Source organism: Rhinatrema bivittatum, chromosome 5 (genome assembly GCF_901001135.1).
Source record: "Rhinatrema bivittatum chromosome 5, aRhiBiv1.1, whole genome shotgun sequence".
NCBI classification, from domain to species: Eukaryota; Metazoa; Chordata; class Amphibia; order Gymnophiona; family Rhinatrematidae; genus Rhinatrema; species Rhinatrema bivittatum.
The window spans coordinates 235,506,073-235,518,966 of NC_042619.1; the positions used below are offsets into that span (position 1 = coordinate 235,506,073).

A 12,894-nucleotide genomic window follows, 5' to 3' on the forward strand; every position below is an offset into this window, starting at 1 on the left:
TGCTCAATTTAAAGTAAGCAAATATTTAAAATAAAAGAAACAAAAATAAATAAATAGATGGCAGAAAAAGACCAAATTAACCCATCTATTTATTTATTTTGGATTTTTATAAACCGACATTCATGTGGTAGATTACATATCATATCGGTTTACAGTGAAACACAAGTTGCAAATAGCATTACAAAGAACAGGGTAATAAGGAACTGGGAGCAAAGGAATAAAAATTAAGAACATATTGGAAACTGTTAAATAGTGAACATGTAAGGAGTGGGAAGACAAACAAAATCCAATCCAATGAGACATTGAACATAAAGATACAATGATAACAACCTATAATATAATCAAAAAGTGCAGTTCAATACAATAAAACCATGAGAATGAATATGCGATGATAGTAAGCCTGTGAGAATGTCAGAAGTTACGTTCAGACCTGTCAATCTAGATGGAGAGACCATTCCGGACAAGTATGACCTAGAGGAGAGGAGGAACGAACTTCCTTGAGTATGTAAACATAGTTGTTAAGTGATCCAGGATAAAACATTCCTGCATTGGAGGAATGGATCGTCTGGTTATGGGAAGGCTTGTTTGAAAAGGATCGTCTGGTTATGGGAAGGCTTGTTTGAACAGCCAGGTTTTGAGTTTTTTTTTTTTTTTTTAAAGATTCGTGGGCAGGATTCTAGCCGGAGATCTGAGGGAAGAGCGTTCCATTGAGAGGGACCAGCAGTGGATAGTGCACGTTTCCTTAGGGTTTTCTTGCGTGGGGGGGCGTAGAGAGAGCCTTTGTAAGCAGATCTAACAGGTCTGGAAGATTCGGTGAAGCGAAGAGGTAAGATAAGATCAAGAGGTATAAGGTTGTGCGTAGCTTTGTGAATTATCATAAGGACTTTGTAGAGAATTCTGAATTTGATAGGTAGCCAATGTAAGTTACGAAGTGATGTGCTCTCTTCTGTTAGTGTTGGTCAGGATCCTTGCGGCGGCGTTCTGAACCATCTGCAGAGGTCTGATTGTAGTTGCTGGGAGACCTAGGAGGAGCGAGTTACAGTAGTCAAGTTTTGAAAAGATGATAGATTGTAACACCGTACGGTAGTCGTGGAAGTGGAGGAGGAGTCTTAGCTTTTACAGGACCTGTAATTTGAAGAAGCAGTCCTTTGTGGTTGTATTGACATTTTTTTTAGGTTAAACTGATTGTCCAGAATGACGCCCAGGTCTCTGACATGCAGGGAGAAATTAAATTGAGAAGGGAGATGAGAGTCTCAGTCTTATTAGTGTTAAGGACTAGGTTAAGACTGGAGAGGAGGTGGTTGATTGCTTGGAGGCAATTGTTCCAGATGCTAAGGGTTTTGGATAGGGCGTCCTTGATAGGGATGAGTACCTGTACGTCGTCTGCGTAGATGTAGTGGGTTAGCTTGAGGTTTGTCAGAAGCTGGCAGAGCGGAAGGAGGTAAATGTTGAAAAGGGCTGGAGAGAGAGATGAACCTTATGGGACTCCCAAGGTGTAGCTGACGGGGTGAGATTCTTTGTTGTTAATTTTGACCTTAGAGCATCTGTTACTAAGGAATGACTTGAACCATCTGTGAGCCGTACCAGTAATACCAATGTCTGTGAGGCGATCTAATAGGATAGAGTGGTTCACAGTGTCGAAGGCCATGGATAGATCTAGAAGAGCCAGAAGGTACGGTTGTCTTTTTTCTAGGCTAAGGATAATGGAGTCTGAGAGAGAGATTAAAAGGGATTCCATATTAAGCAATTTGCAGAAACCGAACTGTGCTGGAGCAAGAATCTTGTGAATGTCTAGGTATTCTGAGAGTTGCTTGTTAATGATTTTTTCTAAGAGTTTAGCGATGAATGGTAAGTTGGCTATATCAGCTGGTGAGAGGTTAGGTTTTTTTTTTAGCAGCAGCTTGAGAATCACGATCTTGAGAGTGTCTGGTACTAGGCCTTGTGCGAGCAAGCAGTTAATGATTTCAGAAATCGGCTTGGCAATGATTTTTGGGATGGAGATGAGTAGATTAGAAGGTATAGGGTCAGAAGGGTGAGAGGATGGCTTGAGCTTCTTGAGCAGAATTTCAATCTCCAATGAATACGTGGGCTCGAAATTTTTGAGTCTGGAGTTTTGCTGAATTGGAGTATAATAAGAGAGATGGGGATAGTTTGCCCAGTTGCAATTCTTCTACTTTAAGCATACAAAACCCATCGCAACCCAACACCAGTTCCCCAACCCCGCCCTCCCATGTTCTTACCTGACCCTTCAACTCTTTTCCATGTCTTCCTTTTCGATTCTTACAAGACCAGAACTTAATCCTACACCAGGTCCCCCTCTCTGTATCAGCCCAAGCTTTCTAACAATCTACTCAGTTACCAAAACCAGCAAGGATACTTTCCAAAAGAATGTACAGTAATTATTTCATCACAATCCATTTTATGCACGGGAGGTCCCAGGGTCACTTCCCTCAGAGCCTGAAGAAGGTCAGGCAGATAAAAACCATTTACAGGTAAGACACGTTTGGCAGTCTCAAAGCGAAAAACAAATCATGAAAACCAGGAAGAAATTCTAGATCAACAAACACCAGGATGTTGCATTAAGATTAATCTTTTAGAGATGGAAAGAATTGATTTGAGGGATTCCTCCCTACAAAAGATAAAACGTTTTTGTGGCAGCATACAGCAAGTTTATAGCCTAGCTACCTGAAGAAGCCAGCCAAATGAGTGGAAAGAACATTTGGCTGGCCTCGAGTTCTAATTGCTAACAAAGATGTATGTCACTGAAAGAAAGATGAACAGCTGTCTCCCTGTTGCAATGCTAAATGTATAAAATTACAGTAAGTACAGGAAAACATTTTTAAAAATCAAAAGAAAAATATTCGTGTAGTTATTTTTCTGCTCACACTTCGCCTGTTGATACAAAACCTTTCTATTCCATAACATGCTAATAATTTGTTTTAATAATAAACCAGAAGAAAAATACACACTTTTCTGCCAATAAAAAGATTGTTTAAAAAAAAAAAAAAAAAAAAAAAAGAACTGTCATTCTCTCAGGCACATTTCCTTTCTGTACCTGATATTTTTGCCTCTCTAATCCCTATACAAACACTCGCTCAATTGCTAATTAAAGGCCCCTATTTACTAAGCAATTTTCCCATAAACCTGAAATGGGAGATAACCTGTAGTAAACAGGCTTATAAATCTGCTCAACCACAATAAAAATCCACAAAAACAAACAAGCAGCAGGATTTCAAATATCTCTTACCAAGAAAGCCATCTATTTCTCACAGAAGTCTCCTACGGAAACTACTACCAAGTTTCCACAAACCTCTCAGCCATTCACACAGTTCCTCTGCAAATATAATCCACTTTTAGGAAGATATCTATTCTCTTACATTTAGGGGGGGGGAGGGGAGCATTTATGTGACAATTTAAATCTATTTTTAATACAAGTGAAGCATTTGAAAAGTGTACAATGTTTTTCAGCTTCTTTGATGCCCTACACCAGGGGTGGCCAACTCTAGTCCTCCAGAGCTACAAACAGGCCTGGTTTTTAAGAAATCCACAATGAACATGCATGAGTTAGATTTGCATACAATAGTAACCGTGCATGCAAATCTCTCATGGATCTTCATTGTAGATATCCTGAAAACCTGGCCTGTCTGTGGCTCTCAAGGACTAGATTTGGCCACCCTTGCTCTCGGAAATACCAAAATGTGCGCAGCATAAAAGTAAAAAGTACCTGGAAACCTGTCTGACCACTGATAAATGACCAGAGCTGGTAACTTCTCCTCCCACCCTGTGCTTTCATCTATTGCAAGCATGAAGCTTGACATTAGACTGCGGACAGTGCTGCCAATTTCTACTTGAAAAAAAGTCACTAGATCCACTGTGAGCAAAACAAAAAAAAGTCTCCAGATTGGTTAAAAGGGGCCTGCAGCCTTCTTCTTTCCAGTTTCACTGGCCACTGGTATTGAGAGGAAAGTACAATAAAACAACAAAGCCTTAAACCAAGTCACAGACTTCTCAGTATCAGTTGGGTTGCTCATAAAAGAATTTCCTTTGCTGAAAATTATGGCCCAGTAATGGCAATTAAAATCACCCACTTTATTCTCATGAAATAACTACAGACATCTCATGAGTACTGTTCATTCAAAACAGAAAACCTAGTAAGCATGTCTTCTCGACAATTAAACACTTAAAATGGATTAGTATTTAGCAAATACTAAAGATTTCATACAATAGAAAGGAATGCCCTGCTGTAATGTACTGGCATGGACTACACCCAAGCTTCAAGAAATTAAAAGGAAAACAATGACAACCTTAATATAATAGGCCAGCTATTGCTGTGTCATTCAGTCATAGCTTAACGCTGGCCTGTGCACATTCAGGGCTAGTGCAGGTGGGGCAGTCGCATGTACGGCCCACACAATCAAAATGCAGCCCAAAAAATTGGAACAGGATGCAAGGTCATCATTGGTAGCAGTTGTATGCAGGGATGTTGCAGACCAGATACCACTGGATGAGGTGGGGATGAAGAGGAGGGAGGGAGAAATGGGAGCAGAGAGGTTATGGCAGAAGACATTGGGGGGGAGGATTAAAGCAGAAGCCAGAGATCATGGGGACATCAATCTGTCAAATAATAAACCCCAGCAGCTCAAATCACTCAAACTCCACCTGCTCACTTATATATACACACACAGCACCCAAGCCCTTCACACTGACACACAGTGAGTCACAGAGAACTACCCTCACTCAGAACTCACACCACTCACAGACACATGCATTACCCACTCACTTCCATGCACACACCCACACACAGTCAATGTGCCAAGTCATACAGATGCACACTCTGTGGTCACACACACCAGCAGATACATACCATACCTAATTAGATGGCCACATACACACAACCCCAATTCACCCTTACCAACAACACATGCACAGAGTCGGGGCACAGTGCAGTGGTGAGAGCAGACCGGTCGTGGCAACTGTGTGGGTGAGGTATTCAGTTTGCTACCTGCTGCTCAGTGTTACTCAACTGCCAATTTCAACCATGGGAACACCAATAATTGTTACACTGCAACTCAGTTCGGATACTCTAGCGTCATGCCATAATTTACCATATACCATGAATAGTCACACACACACACAAATACCAACACCACACTCAATAAGCAGAGTAATTGCGAAAAGAAATACACCAGTCACAATCACTGTCACCCTTATACATGTAAATATGTCTCCATGTAAACCTTTCATTCTGTCACTATCCACTTCATCAGGCCTTTTCATCCCATCATTTTTGACAAGCTATGCTACTGGTTTTAAAATTAAAAATCAACAGCACTCCACAGCTTACAAGCCAAAGATTCCCCCTTCCCTCCATAAAAAGATACCTAATCAACACTGAAAATCTCTACCTTCAACTCATTGCGGAGTAAAAGTCTCACACCCCCCCCCCCCAATTTCATGCTCAGTAACATAAAGAGAATGTTCTAAAGCACCGCTTCTCCATACTGTGCTGGTTCTTACTCTCATCACACAAGTCTCCCAACAAGTGAAACCTCAGCATCCTCCCAGTTGAAAGTGCCTGCCTGTTCGCATGCTAACTTTAAAGCAGGAGAAGTGTCTGAGTGCATCCATTTTATCTCCAGCACTGGAACAGGTGCACTGGTTTTGCCTTTCTTTCTGCTGAACTGGAGACAAGCAAGTGCTACTCACTACTCTGAAACAAAATGGCCAAGTCCGGCAGCTACTTTCCACACCAGAGGTGGCCACATTCATGTCTCCTATGTATGACAATGCAAAGAGCAGTGTGTTTGTACTGGAAGAATGACATCATGCAAATGTGATTTCTCTTTTCAGAGCCTGGCTATGAATATTAAAAAACTACTGTACACTGTCATCTATGGCTTCACTGGCTGGGAGTGTTCTTTTACTGACCCCAGGAGATTTTACATTGATTAAACATTGTTTCAATAGCCAGCTGCCACCTTCATAAACAGCTCAGCAAAGCTGCACAGTTTCTCCACCAACAGATGTTCTCTGAAAGAATGTTAAACAGAGGTGGCCCTGGAAGGCAAACACTTGCAGGCTGTCTTTCTTGACATCCTCTTATCACAGGCCTGTCACCTCCCTGCAGGGGCAACAATAACACAGAAGCCCAGCTTGTCTATTGCCAATTTTCCGTCTCCAGAACAATTCTGGACCTAACAGTTCTGGCAAAGAAGAGTTTAGCATTTAGAAACAGAAAATCCCAATTTTCTTGTATCGCAAAAAACATCTATTATTAGTACCGGTGACTTTTTGTTAATATTTACAACTACAAGAGGATCATTGGGCCAAATGTGTGTTCAGAACCATTCCCAGTTTAACAGGACAATGCAACTCTAAGGTCCATTGTAATGCTCTGCATGTCACCATCTGCCATATGTTGCCTCTCTCCTGGCATGTGACACCCATGTGCCACCCCTCACAAAGTGGGCACAGGGATATTTCTAGGGCTTAACCATAAACAAAGCACATTTAATCCTGTTACAACATGTGAAAAGAGGATTACTCCAGCTCAATGGTTCCCAAGTGTTTTTTTCACCAAGATCCCCCCCCCCCCCCCTTTCATGCTCCCCATTCTCTAAAGACACCCCTCTCTCCCATCAACAAGCCTGGAACCTTTGAGGTTTACAGTCTAAGATTAATGGGAGTGAGGGCCTCCAGTCAGGATCATAAACAATCATCAGGTAGGTACCAGTGCTCTTTAACCTGCAGGAAGGTGCTGGCAACAAGGTAAAGACTGCCACAGACCTGCCATGTTCCACCATCAGAAGCCTCTCCCTGATTCCTTCAGGTGATCGGCACCTGGGCACAGTAAAGAGCACGGACACTTTCAAGGCCTACCTTAGGAGGGCATGTGGCCCGGGGCAAATTGACTGCTGCGGGCTCTGGGGCACTGGCTGACAGGAAATTATAATGTTGAGGGGGGGGGGGCTCCCTAAAATGAGGCGCGGGAGGTGCTTCCTCCTGTTCGCCCCAGCAAACACTCCGTGACCACCCCTCCTCACTTGCCTGGCTTATTCCTTCCCTCTTCGTTCACTTTCCCCCCCTCCCCAGCTTCTCAAATAGGTCTTGAGCGGATAACGTGAACTCGTCTGCTACCAGGAGGGCAGGGTGCCGGGCAGACCTCTGCATGCCCCCTGGAGGAGGGGGGGGGGGGGGAGGCGGTGCAGGGACCAGAAGCGCCGCTGGAGCTTCCTCCCCTCCGGTCACTTTATTGCTCTTGCCTCCCGGATAACGAGGCGAGGCGCGCTGCTCTTTCCCGGGGCTCTGGGCCGGCGCCGCCCCCACTCCCAGCTGCGGCCCGGGCCGGCTCCCTCTCAGGCGTAAGGGCGGGGGGGGGGGTGGGAGGGTCGTTTACCTTCCCCGCTGGAGCGGGTGGGGCTCCGGGACTCACCTCGGCCAGCGGCGCTGCGGCTCCGTCCGTCACTGGCTTCGCTCACTTCTCCCCCCCCCCTTCCGGTTTCCTCGCGCTGCCAGCAGCTTCCTCTTTACGTTTAAAGTGGACCGGCCTAAATCCTTCCGAGGAAGGCTTAAGGTGGCGTTGCTTACCCCCTGTCCCCCCCCTGGCAGGGCCGCCAAAGAGAAGAGCCGGCTGCCCGCGTCTGCTTTCCACTCGGCTGGCTTGAATGTATCCTTCTCCATACAGGATTATGCGCGACCGAGAGACCTCGTCCTTCACAGTCAGCTACGCCTCGCCTTACCTGTATTACTCGTATTGCTGCTGGAGCAGCAAGTAGGAGGTGTGCACAGAGCAGTGCCAGTTACCGAAAGCTGGCTTTATCCAAACCCACGAGTACACGTGGCACTTACCCTGGCACTCAGTCATCTGGTCGGGTAGTGCAAGGTCTCTGTAACCCTATCAGCGCAAACAGCAAAGCTGGCCTGGTGGATCAAGCACTGAATCCTCCCCCTAGGGAGGGAGGGGAGGGGAAGGGAACGGAGCTATAGGCTTTAAAAACGATAAACGGTAGACTGATCAATGCTGAAGGGTGACACCTGCCGGCCAAATTCAAGGCCCATGATTGCAGGGAGCCTGGTGCATGGCCCCTGGCCTCCAATCATCACAGCAATGACCACAAAGACCAAACTAGATATGTTGTGTCTGTTTGTGAGTGTTGGGGGCGGGGGGACATAAAGAGGATACAAATCCCCAGCTACATGTAAATGAAGAATCAAGGCAGTGAATCCCAGCTCTGATTCTAAAGAAGTAGGGAGAAACTGTGGGGTTAAAGAAAAAAAAGTTTTGCTGCCAAACAAAACCCAGATAAGTTCCAAATATCTCTCCCCACCCCTGAACATAGCATGCTAAAGTTATGCATCAGATAAACAGATGTTTTGATTGGTCTCATGGGGACATAAAAGGCTGAACCAGTTATATGTGAGCTTCACTTGCACTGGCCATGTATAAAGTCGAGGAGGGGAGTCTTAGTTCCCAAAACCTAGTCAAGAAATATATTAATCCAAATAAAAGTATCACCTTATATATTTTTTGTTTGGTAACTCTTTATTGCTGTCCATATGTAAGCATTTTCTTTCTTTACACGGATATGATAGATACATTAAATATCTCAAACGTATATAAATAATGCCTAAGAAATAAGCACATTTTTGAGAAAGGAAAATTCTAGAGCCAGAGGCTCCGAGGAGATAGGGCTCAAGAGTAACAGAGAATATTTCTTTACAGTGGCCTCCCTCGGGAGATGGTGGAGGCAAAAACAATAACAGGGTTCAAGAAAGCCATGAATAAGCATCAAAGACGCCTTGTAAAGCAGCGCAGGAAATGTTCAAGCATAGCTGGGCTTTTGCAGCAGGAAACAGACTGGATGGACTCTGAGGTCTTTAAATGCTGTCATATTATGTGTTTGTGGTCTCAGCAGCAATGTCTTTGCTGGCTACATGGCTTGCTTGGGAGGAGCTGTCGTGCGAATCAGAGAACACTTGGGAGTCAATCTTCAAAAACCCACTGAGAGCCCCATGGGGAGAGTTTCTTAATGCACAGGTTAAAAAAAATGTTACACCCTATGTTGTTTTGCATCAGGTGTTAAAAGGTGTGCTAACTGGAAAATGTGCATACAAACGCAAGTTAAAATGTGCATTCAGCACATGCTGATCGCACCTTTAAACTCGGGGAGTACAGGAGTCTCTAGGACATGATTTATGTGCACAAAACTCCTATTTTGTGCACATAAAAGACTTTTACATACATAAAACATGATTTGTGCATAAAATATGGTTTATGTGCGTAAAAAATGCTTTCAGTGCAGAAACATTTCTTGTGCACATAAATCATATTTATGCGTAGAAAACATATTTTGTGTGTGAAAAGAATGTTTTCTTTGCATAAATCCCAACTGCAAGTTCCAGGACAAAAACTTCGGTTTCTGCCCATACAGGCTGATACAGTAAAGTTCACGGGAGAGCGGGCGAGTGCCCGCTCTCCTGTTCGCGCGATTCACTAAAACAAAATATTTAAATTAGGGCCCGCGGTAAAAAGAGGTGCTAGGGACACTAGCGCATCTCTAGCACCTCTTTTTGGACAGGAGCGACGGCTGTCAGCGGGTTTGACAGCCAACGCTCAATTTTGCCGGCGTCTGTGCTCAAACCCACTGACAGCCATGGGTTCAGAAACCGGACGCCGGCAAAACTGAGCGTCCGGTTTTCAAGCCGCGGGCCGATTTTAAATTTTTTTTGTTTTTACTTTTTTTTAACTTTTGGGACCTCCGACTTAATATCGCCATGATATTAAGTCGGAGGGTGCACAGAAAAGCACTGTACTGTATCAGCGTGATTGACAGATAGAAGTGCTGGAAACTTTACTGCACCTCTGACTTGGAATAACATTTCCAGCGCTAAGAAAACCTGAGTTAAGCCAGTGCACTTCTCTGCATGGGGGGGGGGGGGGGGGTGTTTAACAGTTAATGCTTTCATTAGCATGGAATTTCCATGCAAGGGTGCTAAGCAGAACATAAGAGTTTTCTATGCACATTTTTTGTATGCAAAATTCCTTGCTGCACTGCGAGTATCATTTGCATGGAAAAAGCCTGCGCACGACAGCAAGTAAAACTGCACACTCTGCTGAGCGCACCTTATCACATTGGGCCCAGTGCAAGTAAGATAAGTGGTTCATTTTAGCTGGTTATCTTTTGTTACATAAGGGAGGCTTTCCTGCCTGTTTGCCCAATAGCACCCTCTATTGTTGAAAAGGTGAATTACTGTTCTTCAATTTTTACCTCAGACCTCTTCAAGACATATACAGTCTGTCTTACTGCAATGCTTAGATAGGGCCTGTTGCTTATTTTTAACAAAATAAATTAATTCTGCAAAGCTGACTGTAAATCATTGCCACCTCAACATGGTTTCCTTCTCAGCAGTTTCTAAACCAGAGGTAGGAGTTCCGGGCTTCTAGTGCCGCAGACAGGTCTGGGTTTCAGGATAGTCACAGTGAACATGCATGCGATATAATTGCATACAATGGAATCAAATTCATTGTGGATATCCTGAAACCCAGACCTGGTTGCAGAAACTCAAGGACCAAAGTCACCTACCCCCTGCTCTAAACCATATGTTTGTCACTAGATTGAAAATTAAAGAAATATTATTGGTATAACAGTTTGAACAGGCTACACCAGAGTAATACACAAAGAGGTAAAAAAAAAAAGATTTTCAAATTACAGAACAAATAATAACAAAGATAATTACCAGGTTCTGGTGAGGCCCAGTATTATCTCTGGTCAGATTACATTTCTGACCTGGTGGCAGGATAAAAAATTTTGCTGCTATAGGCTTGTTTCTTTTTTTTTCCCTGAGAACTGTATAAGGCCTGCTCAATTTTTTTATGGGAAATCTTTAATTTTCTGTAAATACATGAAGGTATTTTGCAGTTTTGTTTGGATTACAGAATTTTCTACACATCACAGTGAAACTGGGCACAAAGGGTTTTGCAAGGACCCAGTTCTCTTTGCCAGTTCCCTGTATGCCACTGTCTTGTGCTACCCCCTGATCCTTTAAGGCAGCGGTTCTCAACCTGTGGGTCGCGACCCCGGCGGGGGTCGAACGACCAAAACACAGGTCGTTCGACCAAAACTGGTCTGCGGACCGACCCCAACGGCCCGGTCCGCAGACCAGTACCGGGCCGTTGGGGATTTTTGCCGGTCTGCGGCGCCGCGGCTGCTGCGGGGAGGCAGGGCAAAGCTGGAGACCTGCCTCCTCCAACCCCAAAAGGGAGCGCGTCGCGGTGCTCCTCCTACTTACTTCCTGCCCGCCCTGCCCCGGAAGACAAATGTTGCCGGAGCCGCACGGGCAGGAAGGAGGAGGCGCGTCAGCCGCGTGCAGAAGAGGAGCAGCGGGGCCGGGAAGACTAGGGCCGTTGCAGAGCCCATCCTGTGGCAACCCGTAAAGAAGAGGCCCAGAGGTGAGAGAGAGGTGTGTGCGAGTATGAGATGAGTTGAGAGATTGTGTGTGAGAGTGAATTGAGAGACTGTGTGTGTTTGCAGAGACAGCATGTGAGAGCCTCTGTGTGTGTGAAAGAGACAGCATGTGACAGTGAGAGCCTGTGCTTGAGCAAGGCAGCATGTGGGGGTGTGAGAGAGCCTGTGTGTGAGACTCAGACAGCCTGTGCCAGTGAGAGACTGTGTGTATGAATGATTGCATGACAGAAAGAGCATGTGACAGTGAGATCCTGTGTGTGTATGTGCGTGTGAGAGAGAAATGCATGTGAGAATGAGAACCTGACTGTGTGTTTGAGGGAAGAAGACAGGTGGAGAGAAAAGAAACAGAAAAAAAGGCAATATAAAAGGAAATTGCAAAAAAATAAAGGGAAGCAGATGTAAAAAAAAATAAATTACTTTTTACTGATTGGTACATGTAATCTTTGGGAATGTGCAAGAGTAGCACTTTCTCTATGGCGGATCTCACAATGTACGAGATCAACATGGAGGAAGTGGAAACCTAGGGGGCCTGCACAGAGGAGGCAGCAGAATGGGCTTCAGTGCCAATAGCAGCAATCAGCGCCTCCCCAATAGCCACGTGGCAGCAGTGGCAATAATTAGATTAATTGTTTTACTCAGCTGGAGGTGACAAAGTATGAAGTGGGATGTGAAATCAGCTTGATCTGGTGGAGAATTAGGATTGCTGTTACACATGAACTGTATTTGGCAAACATTAAATTAAAGGGAGCCAGGATAATCAATTGAAGCCTGCAGCTGAGGACTGATTCATTATGACTCATGTAGAAATTAGTGCATTTTCCAGATTAGTCTGCATAACACAATTCTCAACATTCAGCATTATTTCTGCTGCATAGAGTTTTATCTGAGAGGCTCTGAGGTTGTGAGGGAGCCAGTAAGAGTGAGAGCATGAGTGTGTATGAGAAAATCCAGGGGAGTAAGAGTGTGTGTGAGTGGGGGGGGGGGGGGGGGAGAGAGTGTTTTACACCCTGAGAGTTTGTCAGTGTCTGTGAGAGCGAGAGGTTATGGTGCATATAAGAGCATGAATGTGTATGTATGTGACAGTATATGTGTGAGAGAGAATGGACATGTGAGTATGTGTGAGAGAGAGAGGATAACCTCCTAATCCTCGACAATATCAGGGTGACTGGAAATCAAGAGCTCCCATGTATGGACAGCAGGGGCTTTTTAAAATCCTTATTAGTTTTAATTATTGTGTGTTATTTGATATATGTGCTGTTTTGAAATATTTTATTGGTGTTTGGGAAATTATAAAAATGTATATGATTTTAATTAATAGAAATTCTATTTATCAGTAATTTTAAAGTATTCTTTTATTAGTATGGTTTTACTATTATAACTGATGCTTTATGTTTCTTAATTTTATTGTTTTATGAGGAATGGTGGTTCT

The 12,894-nt window shown here is 44.2% G+C and overlaps 1 protein-coding gene across 6 annotated transcripts in view; it reads right to left on the bottom strand.

Annotated features, from left to right (window-relative positions):
* DOP1B (DOP1 leucine zipper like protein B) overlaps positions 1 to 12,894 on the bottom strand; it is a 299,309-nt gene that overhangs the window by 283,940 nt on the left and 2,475 nt on the right. Inside the window, exon 1 of one of the 6 annotated variants that reach the window (XM_029603487.1) lies at positions 7,849 to 7,968. The exons of 1 other annotated variant lie outside the window; for it this stretch is intronic. The gene's annotated coding sequence lies outside the window, so the exon portion shown is untranslated. Of the gene's footprint in view, positions 1 to 7,396; positions 7,507 to 7,587; positions 7,720 to 7,739; positions 7,969 to 12,894 lie in introns of those variants that run through there. 4 more of the 6 variants (XM_029603486.1, XM_029603490.1, XM_029603488.1 and 1 more) reach the window with 4 other exon arrangements.